A 6,000-nucleotide genomic window follows, 5' to 3' on the forward strand; every position below is an offset into this window, starting at 1 on the left:
TACATCAAAGAAAGTGGTTAAGTCTGATCCACCACCAAAGCATGTTCAAAAGCCTCTTATTGAAGAATCAAGTTCGCCTGAGAATTATGTCATACCTTCGCAAACTGGGGTTTCAAAAAGACTGAAGAAAAGGCTCACAGACCTAGTCATTCACCAGAAGGTGTTTCGAAGGTTATTCGCAATCCAAAAATCAATAGAAAGGGTTTAATCATCCGTGAAATTCCCACAAATATGTCACGAAGTTCTAAAAAGCGGAGGGCTGAAGACATGGCAAAACGCATTTTGAAAAAGAAGAAAAAGAGAGTGGTAATTGAAGATGAAGATGAAGTTGTACCCGAATCGCCAGTTCGCGATGAATATATAGTTGTTCAATCACCAACGAGGGATTCTGCAATCAAGTCAAATTTTGAGGAGGTTGGAAATCTTGGTGGCTCTGTGAACACATCTAATGTGGACACAACCACTAATCTAGGTGAACATGTAAAACAATCAACTCCTAAGAAGACGGTTGTCACACCACCCGGAGTCTCGAATGCCGAATCAGTTTCTGAGGAGGTTCGAACTTCACGCATCCTTGCGAACATATCTAATATGGACGAAAATGTCAACATGGGTGAAGGGGTACTGAATAGCGAAGCTCAAGGTAATCTTCGATTGTTATCTCTTCTACTTTCGACACATCTACACTTTCACCCAACACCTCTTTACCTCCATTTGTTTCTACTGTATCAACCACTTTACCACAAACCACTCATTTTCCAACTTTTGATCAAGTTCTTCAACAACCCATTACATCTCTATTTCCATATCAATCCACTAAAGGTCCGAGAACAGTTAATGATGATGACACCACTGAGGATGGTGAGTTTACTGGTACATTTGCTGATCTCGAGTTTGATCCAGAAGAGGAAAATATTTCGGATCATATGTTGATGTCTGGGAAGCAGTTTAAGATTCTCAACAGGAAATTCAATTCGTTGTTACAACTTCAAACTGATGCAGGGGGTCGAAACTATGTGTCTGGTATTGAAGTCGATGTAATGTTAAAGTCTCAAGAGCTTCGGTTAAGGCATGAATTGGAGCAGCTATATCGAAATAATGAGAATCGTATCAAGTCTCAATCTTCCACTTTTAATGATGCACTCAAATATTTGAAAGCAGTTGCATGCTAAAGGCATATTCTGTTTGTGAAGGATGTTAAGACAGTTCGTGAAAATGTGAATTTGAAGATTGAAGAGTTACGTGAGGATATGACGAAGGAGATTGCAGCTTTGGATCACAATTATTCTACCATTCATAATAAGGTTGATATAATTCCTGATGCAATAACTAAAGTTGTCGAATGGTATAATTTTATGCTGCCCAAGGTTGATAAGAAAGCTGAGGTTGATGCTCAGAGTTTCGCGAAGTTTGATAAACTGCTGGTAGAGTTGAAAGACTTAGTTTTGAAATCTGGGTCTTCTTCATCATCTCTACTTACTCAAGAATTTTTGAATCAAAAGTTTCATTTATTGGAGTAATTAGGAATTGGCCCCACTAGCGAAATTTGTCAATCTTATGCCAACGGATGCCCCACCTGTTCACACAGGGGTGCAAGGGTGAGAAGGTATTGGTGTTGGAATTAGGGGAAGTTAGAAGGCTATCATGGGAGGTAGTGTATCTTCGAAAGGAGATAATGATGCAAAAGTTGTTGGGAAGGTGATTACTACTCAATTACACACTTTGTTACCAAAAGTCTCTTCTACTATTACCTCAACAACAACAACAACAAGACCAATAACTAAAGGGATTATGATTGGTTCTGGAGTTGGAGGTTCAAGCTCATCTTCGAAACCTCATCCACCAAAAACATCAGAAGCTGATAAAAGCAAGTGAAAAGGCATATGCACTGAGCTTACAAAGGAAGAGAAGAAGTCAACAATTGAAGCAGAGATGGAGAAACAAAGACAAATTCAGAGCATTCTTCGTCAAAGAGCAAACGATCCTCCGGGTATGGAAAAAGGAGATCCTTCTAAACATTACTGCTACGAGTATATCGACGCAACAGTTGTGACTGAAGAAATGCACGATTTTGAAAAAGTACCAAAAAAGACTTTTGCCACTGAGAACACTGATTTTAATCAGTTGGATTTTCCGATTAACAAGATGATGTTCTTATCTTCACAATATCAAATTGATGAGAAGTTTGATAAAGAAGAATTTAAAAGAATAAAATCTTGATTTCATGCTATGCTGTGGAAGAAAGAAAAAGAGATATGGTCTTTGGTCAAAATTGTTTGAATTCTCAATATCTCCAAGGATGTGTTGTTTGAAGGATTATTGCAGAATTATCGCTTTCATGCTATTAGAGCAAATAATGTGGCGTTCGATTTTTCAGTTGCGGACTTTCCCTTAATGAACCTTCATGACTTGATTTGTGTTGCTAGAATCTTGAAGGGTACTAATTTTTCGATGCTTCAGCTAACAAGAAAAGAAGATTTCTTGATTGGATTTTCTCACATCAAGTTATTCATAGATAACTACTATGAAAATATTGCATTGACTGATATTGAGTTAGCTTTAGCAATTAGGAAGGAGATTACAGTACCTCAATCTTTTTTAAAGAGCAAAGCATATTTGAAGCCTTATGTTGATGGTGAAATTTGCTTGAAGCCTTTGGAAATAGTTTTTGTTGGGAAGAACAAGAAAGGAAACAACACGAAGTTCTTGTTCCAAACCTGTTATGTAGAAAGACATACAACTGCTCATTATACGAATGTAATTGTTCGTATGAATAGTTGTAAGAAGAACAACGAAGGTGACAAGGTTGAGATCAAGAAGATTATGAACTGGTATTATGAGATCAGAAGAGTGATTCATCAAGCAGGACAGATGCTATTGACTTAGATTCGACATTTCTCACAAAGGGGGAGAATGTTGGGGTCGAATGTTTTTTTTGAGGTGTCGAATGTGTCTAGGTCTTTCTGAGTTTCGAATGTCTGTTTGTAAATTTATTATAATGGCATTTGTAGTTTCGAAGCTATAGTGTCGAGTCCCTTATATTTTTTGTTTTCTTTCTTTATCCTTATAAATATGGGATGGATACATGTCTTAGAGGTTAAGAACTTTTGCACACTCATTGTACTCATAGTATAACCTCTTGTATTCTCTGAAAGCAATATATTGAGCCAACTAGATTATATTTAGATTATTTGTTCTTAATCTTTTCTTAACTATGATTTCATATTAAAACTCGATTCAATCTACACTACGTATGTCCTTTCAAATGAGTAGCTAACTCATGGACTTCTTGACTGCTGACGGTGCTTTATCTTGCACCCACTCTTTATCTTATGTTGGAATTTCAATCATAACCTTCGAGTGGCAAATTCGATCCTTATTGGAGACTCCTACTTCTTCTTAAATAGACTTAACTTAAGATAATTTGATTACTTCGATTATCGTAACTGGCCGATGGGTCATGTTCTAATGACCTCTCATCATATGATGGAACACTTAGACTCAAGTCTTTTAGAGTCAAATTCCATAATGTAAGATACCTTCCTCCATGTTCTAATGTGGTGGAATTTCTTCTTTACATGTATTGTCCATATGAGATGTAAAGGTTCTAAAGTCATAGAAACTAAGCCTCCGATATTACTGAATGTCCCGCTAGAACTTGTTACTCAGAACAATTCCATGGTTATGAAGTTTCAAATTCAAGGCACACTCCTTGAACACTTCTCTTGCATTAAAGTTTCCAACTCACATGTAGATTTTATAACCAACTCTTATGTTGGAAACATTTCCATATACTCATATCATATTATGGAATCATTTCCATATACTCATATACTAATACCTTCCTTCATGTTCTAATATGGTATAATCACATTCTAGCATGTAACACTTCTAGCTACAAGCTTCTTACTTTCACGGCGATCGCGATACTTCTATTGATCGCTTTGTTTATCTTTTACTTCAATCTTCTGGATTAAGTCGGTTGCTACATCGAACTTGGTTCTCTAAACCATGTACAATACTTATCTTAGCCGAACTCGATTTGATATGACCACTAGGGTCAAAATAACAATAATCTTCTTATTCATTACCGAAATGATGGTAACGAAAGACATGAACAAAACAAAATCAATTACTATCTCCTTGGTAACCTTGTGACTATCCCTGATCCAAGTGCGAGTCCTGTGCTTCCATTAGTAAAGGCCTCAACTACCTTTCACACCTACTCATACTTGTCCCAAGTATTGCCTCGCAGTCCCAAGTTCTTTATTTCCTAAAAATCACAAAACCATTTAACACATACGAATGTGTCCAAATAATTTTAAAATTTTCCCTAGACTCTACTAGGACATCTTCCACGCATATCTTCAACAATAATTTTGCTTTAACTTGGTTGGTGGTGGAAACGGTAGACGATGGGACAACTTCAGGAATTACGCCAATCATTTTATCATCCCGCCAATCGAAGGTGTACTTCGGACGTACCGTACTCTTCTAGACGTACTGTTATTTTATCAGACGTATTCTAAAGGTAAGATACCAATCTTTCAATATGTTATGATAGGTATCATTTTCTGTTGTAATCCTTCTCAATTCCTCCATTTACTCAATCCGCTATGAGTCCTTATCATGTCGTCTTGTATAGCGAAGCAGGCGTTTAGTGTACCGAGATGAGAAAATAGATAAAGAAGGTTTAGACATGTAATCCTCCTTATTACTCCAAAAATTTACATGCCAGTTCTAATACCGTAATTAAACGTTTAGAAAATCTGAAGACATAAAATTTCCAGATCCGTTCAGCAATAGGCCATAGATCTGATCAAACGATAGCATCATAAAGCATACAAGACATTTTCTAGCATAAATCATTTAGCACATAAAAGCAATTTAGGCATCTTTCCTATAATAAGCTAGTGCTCGTGTTTATTTAGGTATATTTCCTAAATATAGCAGACACCCATCTCACAATCATCGCTTAACATTCTAAGTTTAAATCTAGAAATAAATCTTTACTCCTAGTTCACTTAAACTAATGCTTTGATACCAACTGTGACATCCCCATTTTCACGGCCAGAAAAGACTGATTTGTTTATGCTTATTTAAAAATCAAAGTATCCTTTTTGAAGAATAATATTGCAGAATTTGTTCCCAGAAAAACATTGGGATGTCATCATCAATATAGAACCATAAGCATAACTAAATATTACAAGCCTTATAGTAATTAAACTAGTGGCCTAATACTCCTTGAATCTCTCAGCAGAATGTATCATTCATATAGCCACCTGTGATACAATAAACTGAGTGGGTTAGTTTGGGAAACCTGGTGAGTACATACGGATTTCAATCCCACAATGTGATAATAATGTATATCTCAAACCTGTAAATCCAACTATTATCATTAACACACACACACACACATATATACACACACACACACACACACACACACACATATATATATATATATATATATATATATATATATATATATATATATATATATATATATATATGTCATATTTCTAAAACAATTTTTCCCATCCCGTCGATTCCACGTATAGATCCTATACAACGATCTTACAAGATCTAGCCTAAAGGATTAATATGAACAACAAACTGACGACATTGCTGTGGAAATTCCCTAGCAGCAAACGAGGATCAATAAATACATCAAATGAGGGTGTGACAACCCGAAATCTCTGTCTTGTACTGTTATTCAAACTAATGAAAATCAGACTCGTTTCTGCCACTTTTTAGCATTATTTTGAGTCAATTTAGTGTTCTAAACCAAGTATCTTCGGGTTAGAAGTTTGGATTTGAGTTCCGCAAGTTCACCCGACCCAAAAATTGGCCAAACACACCAACATAAGGAGTGTACGGCCGTACACTTGGGTGTGCGGCCACACACCCCTCCCCTGGCAGCACACTCACGACTATAAGATATAGTCTTGGCCTTCATATAATCTTTTTCACCCTCCTAGGCCAGAACTCGTTTTCTCT

The sequence above is a fragment of the Lactuca virosa genome, chromosome 2 (genome assembly GCF_052849685.1).
Source record: "Lactuca virosa cultivar CGN04683 chromosome 2, Lactuca_virosa_CGN04683_v6, whole genome shotgun sequence".
In the NCBI taxonomy this organism is placed as follows: domain Eukaryota; kingdom Viridiplantae; phylum Streptophyta; class Magnoliopsida; order Asterales; family Asteraceae; genus Lactuca; species Lactuca virosa.